A 13,438-nucleotide genomic window follows, 5' to 3' on the forward strand; every position below is an offset into this window, starting at 1 on the left:
CAGACAGGCACTGTGGGTGGAGCACAGAGGAGAGGGCCTGAGGACTGGCCTGAGCAGGCCTTGGTGGCTAAGAAATGGGGCTGGACCAGGCCTAGCAGAGGTAGCGTTCTGGAAAGTGGAGTCTGGCTGAGGATTTGGGATCTTCCAGGGTAAACGTGACCTGGAGGTGGTTTTAAAAGTTTGGTGGCATGTGCCCAGACTGGGTACTGGAGGAGAATGAATGGACAAGGGGCACATTTAATAGCCAGCTTGCAAGAAAAAAATCCTGCAGCCATGGAGTCCTTTGTAGTTCTGGCATCTGTATGATGATGATTATGAAGAGGCCTCCCTGTAACTCCAGCCCTCCGAGCGTGAAGGTTGGAGGCCAGCTTTTTTACCTGGAGAGCCCAGTGGAAGCTGATCTCATCAGCCCACCCCTTTCTTGGCCTGACCTGCTGGGTATGAGGACAAGGCGGCAGCCCTTGAACTCTCTCCTGGTGGATGCTGCTCTGCCTGGGCCGAAAGGGTGGCCCTGCTGATGCTCCCTGCCCCTGCGGATGGGGGCAGGATGGGGTGAGGCAGGCCCAGTGACTGTGCTTGCTTCCGCTCGAATGCCAAGTCCTGCGCTGTTCTACCCAGACTGCCCATGTCAGGAAGCCAGGCCTTTGCTGTTGGATTCGGCCCATGAGTTCCTGTTATGACCTGGAATGCTGTGCTCTCAAAAGAGTCCTCCCTTCTGATCCTCTTGGCACTCCCGCGAGGTAAAGACTCCTACCATCTCACAGAGGTCAAGGGCCGGCCCCAAGGTGTCACAGTAACGTTGAGTGTCAGGTTCTGCCTGTGTCTCAGTTTTCTGACTCCACATCTGGAGCTTGTTCCAGCATATAGGATCTTTCGTAGCTCTGGATGAAGAATTTCACGTTCCTTAAGAATGTGACCACCTGGGCAGAGACTATCAGGAAATCAGTTTTAAGCAAGTGTGCACTGGGAACGATGTTTGGAATCATAATAACAGCCTGTGCTGAGGGCCTGCTCATGAGTCTGTGTCACCGCGTTTTACAGATGAGATGACTGAGGCACGGAAAGGCTCCGTGGGCTGCCCGTTCCCGAGCAGGAGTCAGGCGTTCGAAGTGCCTTCACACTTAACTTCGGGGCACCTAGGGCACCTCACGAAAGCTGCATGACTCAGAGTGGCCTCAGCTCTGGAGAGCACTGTCCTGTCCTGCTTTTACGTTTTCTCAGGAGGGTGCCGTGAGTGAAAGAATGACTGTGCCTCAGCTTGAGGAGCCACACTGAACTAAGGCCGTGGTGGGTCTCTGTGACTAGCTGGTAGAGAGGAAAACTGTCAGAACTGGGAGGGCCCTGTCGTAGGCACGGCCCACTGTGGTTGAGGCTTTGCGTTCTGGTCTCTTTGTATGCTCTACTGCCTCATTTTAATGCTGAGTGGCCTGGCCAGGAGGGAAGGGTTTGGCTCCCAGTCGGGAGAGGATAAGGCAGAAATGTTTTCAGGGCCCATTGAAAGTAACGTGGAAAACTTAAGGCTCTCTGTGACCTGCTGTGGCTCCTCCTTGCCCTCGGGGGACGCCATGGAGACTTGATGCCTCTTCTCTGAACACTCCCCACTCAGATGAGAAAAGCAAGCATAGATCTCATGGGACCACATGGGAACCACTTCCTTGATTTAAATTTTTCCTTCCCGTTGTTTCTAAGATGCTTATTCTTCAGACTATATGACATAGATTTATGGTTTGGTAAATTTGATCACATGACCATATGGTTTCCATTGTGCCTTCTGAATTAGCATAGATGAAGAATTTGTTTCTATAGTGTTTTAGGATTGAAAACACTTGATCGTTTTTGATTCTTTGGGAGTTGTTAATATGCCCAATATACCTGTAACTAGAAGACTCCATTCCTCAACCATGCTGCACACAGAGTTAAAAACGAGTTCCAAAAAAAAAAAAGAAGAATTTGAGTAGTTACATAAAACATCCACATAAAAGAAATAATAAACCCAGGAAGAAAAATACTAGATATATAATAAATATATTTTCCTTACTCTTATCCTTTTTGGAACACAGAGTCTTTGTTTTGAGCTAGATACGGTCTATACTAATGAGGAAACGTCAGCAACCTCCCATCTTCTTATACCTGTATACACACTCCGCTTTGCACATGAGTTGGTAGACAGCTTGTATGACTGACTGTCTGCTCATGTTGGGTGGATGTAGTTTGGTGAAACCTCATCACCACCACCACCAGTGGTACTGAACCAGGTAGAGATTTTGGAAGAACTGATCTTAGCATTATCAAGTAGGTGGAACTTGTCAGAATGTTATATTTTTTCTCTTACTCTTTTTCACCCTCCTCAATTCTCCAAGTGCTTAGTATCTTTTTCATTTTACTTCCTTTCAGAGCCTCCTCTCAGCTCTCAGCTGGAGAGGACTTGATACTCTGATTCACCCCAAGATTTAGAGCTTATATCTTATCTCTCCCAAAGAAATTTTCTGGACAAGACCCTAAGCCAAAGGTATGACTCGTCTAATAGTGGAATTTCAGTCATTTGGGACAGACCAGAGGAGATGTGTTTAAAGGCTCTTCCTGATGTTCTGTGAATTACAGAAATCAGGAATCATATCTTCATATGTCCTATTTTTTTTTGAAGTTTTATAATTTTATGTTTTACATTTAAGTCTGTGATCCATTCTGACTTTTAGTATAAGATATGAAATTGAGGTTGGTGTCGATTTTTTTTTCCTTGAGGTTGTCCGGTTGGTTCAGCATCATTTGATCTGTGTTATCTATTCCTCTACCAATATCATGCTGTCAGAATAACTGCAGCTATATACTAATCTTTAACAATGGAAAGATTCCTTTATTGTTTTTCAAAATTACTTGGGCTCTTTTAGGGCTTTTCTCTAATGTTCACAAAGCAACTTATATATGAATGTTCGTAGCACCGTTACTCAGAATTGCCGCAAAGTGGAACTATCCAGATGTCCTTCAGCGGTGAATGGCTGGACAAACTGGTACATTCATACCATGGAGTACTACTCAGCAATGAAAAGGAACAAATTATCAACACATGCAACAACACAAAATAATAAAATTATAGAGATAGGGAACAGATGAGTAGTTGCCAGGGTTTAGGGGTTGGTGCCTCCATAAAATGGTAGCATGAGGGAGTCGGGTGGGAAGAATACAGATTAGTATCTTGATTGTGGTGGTTACACAAAGCTACACATATGATAAAAATGCAGAGCCTACCCCCTCCTCCCGTCCCCCGCCCCCCCCACACACTCACACTTGTAAAACTGGTGAAATCTGAATAAGCTCTGTGGATTATGCCGGTGTTAAGATCTTGGGTTTTCATAGTGTACTCTAGTTTTTTCTGCAAAACGTTAACACTGAGAGAGGCTGGGTGAAAGCTGCATAGGACTTCCCTGTGCATTTCTTTTCAGTTTCCTGTGAATCTATAATTATTTCAAAATAAAAACTTAAAAAAATACAAAAAACAGTATTATAGTCTGTTTATGTTGCATCGATAATGGCAAACCTATAAAAATACAGATAAGTGGTTGCCTCTGCAGGAGGGCAGTGGTTTCTTCTGGTTCCCCAACATTTTATTTCTTTAAAAAGAACAGGACCTGAAGCAAACATGACAAAATTTTAACGTTTGCACATTTGGGGTGATGGATTTATTGGCATTTATATCTTCCTCTGTTCTCTTTTTATATATTTGAATTATCTCATTATTTTAAAAATAAAATAAATGTCAACAAAACTAATAATTGTGCCAGGGTACATCTCTGTCTCCGTGTTATCTTGACCTTTTCACAGAATTGGTCTGAACATTTAATATTTTCTTAGTAAGACTGCTGCTCAGTCACAGACTTCTCTCCATGAATTACTAACTCTGGGTTGGGAAGCCTAAGAATGTAATCCATCTTTTTTATTATGACAAACTAATTTAATTTTAATTGCTCATTATAGTATTGCATTATGAGGAGGAACTATCTTTAATTATCTTTTGGGGGGTTGTTTCTAAAGTAATGTGATCTCGGAGCTGAGAAGCATCCTTTCCAAAGTAGCCACCTGACTGTGAGCTTGAAATATTTGTGTGCAGCAGTGTAAATAGACTTCTCTGCTCTTCTGACCAGCAGAGCCTGCCCTTCCCTCGAAGCAGTTAAAACAATTCCAGGTGGGTGGTGCTCCCCTTCCTGGTTCTATTTAAAAATACAGATGTTGTTTCAGAAATTTTTTTTCTTGGAAAACACCAAGTGAGTGACATAAGAATGGGACCGTGTCTGTCCAATCTTCATTTAAATATTGGCTGTGTCCTTTCGAGATCATTTTTCTTGGTGGCATGTTAAACAATCTCAGGTCAGTCCGAGTCCTTAAAGGTCGCCATGGGTGTCAGGAATGTAGCCCTAACCGGGGACAAGTTAGGCACATGGAGGCGCCCACTGGCTATTAAAGGAAAGGGTGTCTTGCTATTAAAGAAAAGGGTGTCTGTTTATATGTCGTTTATTGGATTTTAATTTCTGCCCGTAGCCCTCTCAGCCTTCTACATACAGTGCCAGCCTCTGCCGCTGTTACCCTTTGGGGTAGGGGGTGTTATGTAGTTGGCACCAGAAGATGCCACTGAATACGGAGAGAAGTCTTCATACTGTCCTTTCTGGTGGGATGGCCTCCCTTCCCGTGGGCAAACCCCAGGGCTGGAGCCCTCCCGGCTGCCCAGTGGCTTTTGTGTGTGTGCAGCTTTCAGCTCCTGTCCATCAGCCTGAATGGGCCCATTCAGGGGCATTCATGCGCCTCGGAGACCCCGGCCGCCTGGACACAATCAGCTGAGAGGGGTGCTGTGGGCCCCGCACATGAGAATGTGCCTGCTCAGCCTGCCTCCAGAAGCCTCTGATTGTTCGACGGAGCCCAGGGCCCAGGAGTGAGCCCAGAGGGGTGACTCTGGACAGCCATTTGGGGCTCATTCATTCTGTGTTCTTGGGAGCTCTGGAAGGGAGGGGCAGGAATACCTTTCAGGGTGGAAGGAATGTGCAAGCTTGGGCCTGCACGAACTTATCTTTGACTCTGACCTTCAGCTTTTATCTTTGTGTACCACCCATCTGATCCCTCCCCCGCGCCCCGCCCCCTTAAAAGACTGAGAGATCTTGTCTTTTATCTTCATAGTCCTGCATACCTGAGGCACTCAATAAGTGCTCTTGACTGGGTGAACTAAGTCGGTGCTCCTTCTGTTTAGGCCGAGGGTACACTGATGTACTTTACTGTTCCTTTGAAGAGGCTATAATGTACTCTGCCCTTGGAGATGTGGGCCCCTCTGAGGGGTTCAGGCAGCCTACTAAAAGAATTGAGATCACCTCATGTTTGGAAGGACAATAGATATGAGACCCTGAAGGGACAGAGGACATTTTCAAGGTGGGAAAAGACCATAAAGAACAGCCTTTTGACAGCCAGGAACCTACATCTGAAACTTGAAAGGCTGTGTAGGGAGTGCCCGAGGCCTCTGCAGGCTCCGCCTCCTGCGTGCAGGGAGGGGCGGTGCCTTGGGCCCACTTGAAACCAATTGGTGGTAGATGTGGATTTGGGAGCATGGACTTAACTCCCTGTGGCTTGTGCCATTTGGCAGCCAGTACCCTGGAAACCTCTGGCTCTCAGCTCTGGTTTGTGTGTCCTCACTGTGGACAGGGACCCAAGGACCATGCTGAGAACATGGGGAGAATGAGAAGCCAGGCCAAAATGCCAAGGAGGCTTTGTGTTCCCCAGTTTTACAAAATTGCGTTTGATGATCGCAGCCCCAGCAATTGTAGTTCTAGCAGAAGAAATAGTAGAATCTTTCATTTGCTGGGAACTTACTAGGCTAAATACTTTCAGGGCTGCTGTAAGCATTACTCTGGTGCAGTGTCATAAATTCTACCTCAGTTTTAAGTGTTAAGAAAAAAAGAAGAAAAGGAAACATCTTCATTGGGGCCACGGCATTCAAAAAGTAGACATCTTAAGAAGTCTTTAAGAGCCTCGCAGTTTAGTTGGAGAAATATAATATAAACATAGAAGCTGTTCCCAAACCTCCAGCAGCCAGAGTGGCGGCAGCATCTGTGCTGAAGAGAGAAGGCAAGAGCTTTTCCAGTGTCACTTAACCTGGGGAGGTGGTCACAAACCTCTTGGGATACATGCATGGCCTTTCCTTACGAGGTAGGATTTGATTTGCTCCATGGCTAATGGAGGAATGTGGGTCTACTTAATGTGATGTTGGCTTCAAAGCATCTGGCCCCCACAGCTTCTCCTATGATGCTATATAAGCTGCAGGTGCTATATAAGGTCTCACAGACTTGGTCTGGTGCCAGCTTGGCCCAGGGAAGGTCACAGAACCCAGCGGTGAAATGAGATGGCACCCCTCAGAGGGTTAGTCAGCACTTGACACATAGTGTGTGCTCAGTACTCTTTCTAATAGTGCATCAGAGGTTAACTTCTTCATTGACTGTGGCCAATTTCCTACAGAAGACCAGACCTTATATGCATCTCCATAGAGAAGCAGCTCTTCATAGGGTGGGGATAAAAATTCAACTCCAGGCCACCAAAACTAAGTGTTTTTTGCAGCATGAAACTTGGTAAAGTTTTGCTTTCACTGTGATCACAGAATCCATTTCTTCTCTCTACTAAGGGGACTGTGCCGCACATGACCAGAGTGTCCAGGGCCATGCAGCTCTCTGGGCCTTGTTCCTCGTGGCCACTGCAGCCTCGGTGGTCTCTGTTTGGAGCTTCTGCTTCCCTCTGATCCAGGGGCCTTATTTCAGCCTAGAGAAGGTTAGTTGGACTGTGAATGACAAGGTGTGTTTACTACCCTCCTTGTTTCTACTCCTGAATTTGAGCATTGGAGAGACCTTGAGCAAATTACATAACCCCTACAAACTCAGTTTCTTCATCTGCAAAATGGGATAATGGTGGAAATGTGGGGATTAGATGAGATGATGCATGTAAAACACATTGGGCTTTGACATCTGGTAATCACACAGTAAAATGAACTTCTCCGTTTTCAGTTAAGTGAAGGTGACTATGCCTGAGGGAAGCTGAAGGTTGCCAGAGTAAGCTGTGACCCCACTGGCTAATTGCCTTCAATATATAGAGCAGTCGGGGTACAATACCCATGACTTTTCTATCTTTTTATCCTCATGGGGTTGGAAAGTGGAGCCCAGAGAGAAAAGTGACTTGTCCGCTCTGGATGGTGGGTGCAATTCTCTATCCAGGGCTCTTTCCACAGATGGAATCAAAGGTTTCAGACACGTCTAGAAGCTGGCAAATTCAATCTAAACAGTGTTCAGCCTGGATTGGATCTTGGGCTATTGGCAACATTTGAATAAAGTCTGTAGACTGGATGGTATTATTGTATCAGTGTTAATTTCCTCATTAGGTAATTAAACTGGTAATGTAACAGAATGTCTTTTTTAGGAAATGCATACTGAAGTATTAGAGATAAAGGGGTATCTTGTGTGCAACATAGTCTCAAATGATTCAGAGAATAAAACAAGGAGGGGAAGAAAGAAAAGAGAAGGATAAAGCAAATTAAGTTAAATGTTAACATTTGGGGTATTTAGGTGGAAGGAGTTTATTTTACTATTGCACCTTTTTTGTAGGTCTGAAACTATTTAAAAACAAAAGGACAAAAATTTTCATGTGGCTAAGACTCATAAAAAAACAGCACTTGGTTGTTAGAGTTATTGCAGAATAAACTGGTAATCAAGGCAGTGTTTCTAGAAAATCTTGCCCCTGTGTGTGGTAGTGGCGGGTTACTATGTAAGGATGAGAGTGAGGAAGGAGCCTAGGGTTGTGGCCTTCAAGAGTAAAGAAATGACCATCCGAGTAAAAGAGGAGAAAGAGGATGAATAAACAGAAGGAAGTGGCCCCCGAAAAGTACATGGTATTTTTCTACCAACAAAGGAGGGATTTCACTCAGGAAGTGATGTGGGCAGAGAATTTAAGAAACCAAAGTTGCCAGAAGAACTAGCTCTAATTTAGGTCTTGGAGAATGAAAATTATGAGAGAACTAGGCAGGATGGATGGACAGGGCAGTGGATGGATAGGTCAGAGGATGACTGGGGCCACATGGTATTTTGAGGCCAAACTGGAGGAGCGTTATATAGAATTGGGGCTCCCAGGTGCTCTTGTCCCCAGGGTAAATAATTACTTGTGTGATTTCTACACCCAGCTGTATGTGCTGCATCACAGTAGACACCCCAGGAGTGAATTTTATCACAAGAGAACCAGGAGGAAACTCCAGGCATGAGTTTGTAGCTGAATCTTCAAGTCTTTTGAGAGGGGTGGAAGGCAGCAGCAGGAAACCAAGACAGGCTCAATGGAGTCTCAGTTGCAAGGGGCTTTAGTTTGCAAACACTCTGGTTCAGGTGTAATCCTACAAAAAACACTGCTTTATCTGAAAGTAGCACATGAATAGTTCTTGTTGCAAACGTTTCAAACAATAGAGAAGGAACACATCAGAAGCCCCCTGCAACCGTACCTCACAGTCTCATCCCAGAGACAACAGGTGTGGATAGTCTCCCTACAGCCCTTTTTCGAAGTATTTTATTGTCCTATTTCCATATAGCTGGGATTGTGGGTTCTGGGTTCATGAACCATTTCTACTACCTACAGACATTGTAACTTTGGGCAAGTTATTTACCCTTTTCTATGCCTCCGTTTTCTCATCCGTAAAATGAGAGTGATAGTACAGACTTAATAGGGTTTTTTGGAAACTAAATGAGTTGGTACCTGAAAAGAGCTTAGAACAGTGCCTGCACATGTTAAGTGCTCAAGAAATGTTAGCTGTCATTATCTATTGGCACATAAGGGCCTATTTTCTTTTTAAAAAACCAGTCCTACTCTGAGTATCTTTATCAGTAGTGTTCTCAGTTGTAAGCAATAGATGTCAACTGACTGATATCAGCAGAAAAGGAATTTCTCTAAGGGACATCAGGGTGGTTCCCAGACTCTCTTGGAAGGCTGCGTGTGGAAACAACTATGCCATAAAACCCGAATGGCGAGGGTACTGCCGCTGTTGAAGTTGCTGGCATTTGCAGCTTCCAGGGTGGAGAGGTGGATCCTGCCTCCCAACCAGGCCTCAAAAGAGGGCAGAGATTCCTTAACACAGGGAGTTCAGATGCCCTGGGGCCAAATTCTCCTTGAATAGTATATTACTCATTGGAGCTGGACAGACTATCTCACTCTTTTTCATGGTTGCATAGTCTTCCGAAGATGGACCTCAACTTGTTTAACCATACCCCTAATGATGAACTTTTAGGTCATTTTTGCTTTTTGTGCCATTACAACATGCCCCACTGAACATACTTGCACAAATGTAGCATTTCTATTGGATAGATTCTTAAGAATGGAAGAGTGTAAATGTGTTCTTTTAATTACTTTTCAAGTTAACATTGTTTCTTATACAGGCATACCTCCCTTCCTTTGCTTTTCACTTCATTGCTTCACAGATGCTGTGGTTTTTACAGAGTGAAGGCAAGACCCTCCGCCGGCAAAAAGATTACGTTTTGCTTTATGGCAGTACTCGCTTTATTGCTGTAGCTGGAACCAAAGCTGCAATAGCTCTAAGGTATGCCTGTATTCTCTGGACATTGAAAGACATCTTGAATATAAGTAAACAGTACTTTAAGCAGTTTTTAAAAATTTTATGGTAGCATACACACAACACAAAACTTACCATCTTAACCATTCTTAAGTGTATACTTCAGTTAAGCACATTCATATGGTTATGCGACTGTAACCACTATCCATGTCCAGGACTTTACCTTCCCAAACTAAAATTCTGTACGCGTTCACCTATAACGCTCCCTTCTCCCCTCTCCCCCGGGCAGCTCTCTTTCTGCTTTGAGTCTCTGTGAATTTGACTGTTAAGCAGATTTTATAGTTTTGTCAAAAGTTACCTGTACAAGAATGATGGTAGAGAGTTAAGAGATGATTTTTTTTTTTTAAAACGTCTACAGCACCTGGTCCTCCTAGGTTGTCTCCCATCCAAGTACTAACCAGGCCCGACGCTGCTTAGCTTCTGAGATCAGACAATATCAGGCACATTCAGGGTGGCATGACTGTAGACTAAGAGATGATTTTGACTGGAGGCTTGAGCATTTTTAGACAGGTGGAAGGAAAGACTGAAGACACCACTAATGGTAACACCTCGCATTTTTTTTTTTTTTTTGAGCATGTCTCTCGTTCCTGGCATTCTGCCCACGTTCTGCGACAGTGGTTATTCCCGCAGCTGGACATTAAAATAACCTAATGTCCAGGTTCCCAGGCCAGGCCTGGCAGTGAGACCCGCATGTCAGGTCAAGGTCAGGACCCACTATGTCTAGAGTATCACTGCGTTTAATCACCACCCCATCTGGGGTAGGGATTATGATTATTCCTAATTTACAGACAGGAAACCAGGTCACAGTGAGTGAGGCATTGTCACATCCCAGGCCATACCCCTAACTGTGGTGATATCACTGCTGCCTCTCTAGATGTGGAGGGCAAGAAACAAGCCCCTCCAAGAAAGAGTCCCTCTCCCGTACCCTTGGAGCTCCCGGACTCATCAGCTTGCTTTCAGGTGGCCCAAACTTCTCCATCTCTGGGTCTCCTGCTTGGCGTTTGCTCTGCCTAGAATGTTGTTAGCCTCACTCCTCACTCAGATAATTTCCACTAATCTACCCCACCCTAAATTGGGCTCCCTGATCTTTTTCCTTCCAAATGCTAGAAATAGCTTGTGATTATGTGTTTAGCTGCTTTGATTCTCCAGTTGCTGGCACATAGTAGGCATTTAGTAAATAAGAGATGAATGAGTGGGATGAAAGTAATAATGACCAGAGCACACGTGCAGGCAGAAAGTCAAGAGCACTCCCTTTTCTAAGAGTGGTGGCGAGAAAGAACAGACATAAAAGCGGTGTATTTTTCAGGTGCAAATGAGGGGATTGGACCAGCTGGGTGTGACTTTGCTCAGAGTCGGGGTTACCTTCTCAAAATAGCGACAACAAATAGAACTAGAACTGCAGCCCTCAAGCCCGCTGCACATCACATCACCCAGAGAGCTTAAAAACCAGTGCTGCCTGGGTCTTTGGTGGCGGGTCAGAGGGGGCAGGTGTGGGATGCCACAGCAGGAGGCTGTCCCAGCTGTGGGAGCAGCATCCTCAGTCAGACTAGACAGCTCAGAAAGTCATTGGGTGTTTCTCCACTAGGAGTCCAGGGCTTTGGGGGTTTCTCAAATGTCGAACTTGATTTTTCTTTTAATTCTGTTTTTTACCATGTAAAAATGTGCAACTGAAATAAAACATGTCTGATTAAATATCTCACATTTCGATATACTGGAGACCACCGGTGCATTAACTGGAGCTACTAGGGTGGCTCACAGTGAGTAAGTCCCCTGCCTCTTTCTGTCTGTGTTGGAATTTCTTATAAATATGGTATTGGTTAGGAATCTTGTTAAATATTCAGGCATGCATAACTCATCCAAATGCTCATAAATGCCCCTGGTGGGCCTGGCTTGGGGTGTCTTCACTGCTCAGTGGCCAGTTTGTTAACGTGTCACTTTGTGGAACTGTGTCATGATGAGTGGTTCCAGACTTATTGCAAGTTAGGGTGCATCTTGCTTGATTTTTATTTTTGTGATAAGGAAATGAGCATTCGTTCAGTAGCATTCAGGCCTGATTCCCAGCTCTGCCATGTGTCACATGTGTGGCCTTGGGCAAGTCATATAACTTCTCTGTGCCTCATTTTCTTTATTAAGTGAGAATACTAATAGTACTGTGAGACTTACACAAGTAAGTAGAAGTAAAATGCTTAGGAAGATGTCTGGCAAATAATTACTATTTAAGAATTTTCCATTGTTGTTTCTAGTATTATTATTTTAATGATTCTACATTGAAACACAACTTTTGTTCAATAATTTCAAGCTTTGGATCAATGAAACTCATGCATTTCAACTGGAGTGGTGTTGTCCCCAAGGGGCAAAAAAAATCTAGCAGTGACAGTGTTGTACAGCCCTCCAAGGGGCCACTATACATACACAGATATGCAGTTTATCTGTGGTATTAAGATTTCACAGATGGGGAAGAGCACAGTAAGGCAGACATGTCTACCAGTGTTCCTAAGGGAGGCAATAATGAAAGAAAGGCCAAGAAACACTGATTTAACTAAAGATCAAAAGGCAATCTCCTAACAGCCTGTTAGCGTTTGCTACCACTTATCTGTGGAAATCAAGATTTTCTCAGAAATAAATTACCAGATGATGCGGCTGATATAAGACAACTCTCAACCATAACCAAGGATTTCAGGATGCATGCAGCAGAACACCTTTTTCTTCTCGTTGATTTATCAGATTTTTATGTCAAGGATTTGTATGCCCATTGACAAAAAGGTTTCCTCCGCTGAGAGTTTGAGCAGCTTCCTGAGTGGCCAGCCCTGTGACCCCAGGTTGGTTAGGTGGCAGGTATGTCACAGAGCTCTGTGAGGGAGCCTGCCTGTGGTGGAGGCAGTTGGTCACCCTGGCTCTTGTAGAGGTGGCCATTTTGGTGAGCAGAGCCGGTGTCTCTGCCCAGAGCCTTGGGCAAGGTAGCAGACGTAGGGAGTGCAAGCAGTGGTTCTGGAGCGTGATGAGGCGATGTGGTCGGCAGGACTCTTCGGGAAGGTTCAGGCCCATGTTCGCTGTGAAGAAAGACAAAGACCCTGCTTTATAGCCACGAAGGCGGGTGGCACTGAAGCCCCCAGATGGTATACAAGCTCGAAAACCAAATCGAGTTGACCAGCGACCCTAGCTTACAGTCATGTGGCATCTCTACTACTCCTGAATTTCCCGTGTGGGGTTTTATTAGCTTTTAGTCAAAGGCGACATTGTGAAGAAACCCAGATCAGAATTCAACTTAGGAAACAGCTGAGTGAGAGAGAAAGTGGGGTGGAGAAGCCAGGGAACTGCATAGAAAATCTTTGAGAGATTACACAACTAAACCAGAACCCAAACAACTGCTGTCTGTGTGTGTTCCTTTCAAGTACGGGGGAAGGGGCACTGCGCAAGAGTCCCTCATTTCTGGTCTTTGGGGCCTGGTGTGTCCTCTGATCCGGGAAGAATTTCCCACGGGCAGTGGCTGGGTTGGGGCCCGGACAGCCTCCCACAAGTACACTAATGAACAACATGCACTGGCCACGACTTTACCAATTGGAAACAGCTTTGGTGCTCCAAAATGAATGTGACTCCTCATGTAGACCCGACGTGGGTTTCACCAGTGTAGGGGAAAATAATGAAAATCAGACAAGCAGTGTTCCAGATAAGTGACACTTTAGGATAGCTTACCTGACAAGAGGAGATGAAATCAATGTGGGCTTCCCAGCCCTGTAAGGAAAACAGGCTTGTTATTTGTGGGTGGGGGCAGGTAGAGGGGTGATTCCATTTTACCAAATCAGAAGGTGAAGA

General features: G+C 44.9%; 1 protein-coding gene and 1 pseudogene across 1 annotated transcript in view; one reads left to right on the forward strand and one right to left on the reverse strand.

The window, feature by feature from the left end:
- Positions 1-13,438, forward strand: part of TCF7L1 (transcription factor 7 like 1) — a 143,576-nt gene that overhangs the window by 41,416 nt on the left and 88,722 nt on the right. The gene's annotated exons all lie outside the window — the stretch shown is intronic.
- LOC120594658 (uncharacterized) lies at positions 9,975-10,093 on the reverse strand (annotated as a pseudogene).

Source organism: Pteropus medius, unplaced genomic scaffold, assembly GCF_902729225.1.
Source record: "Pteropus medius unplaced genomic scaffold, Ma_sr-lr_union100, whole genome shotgun sequence".
NCBI classification, from domain to species: Eukaryota; Metazoa; Chordata; class Mammalia; order Chiroptera; family Pteropodidae; genus Pteropus; species Pteropus medius.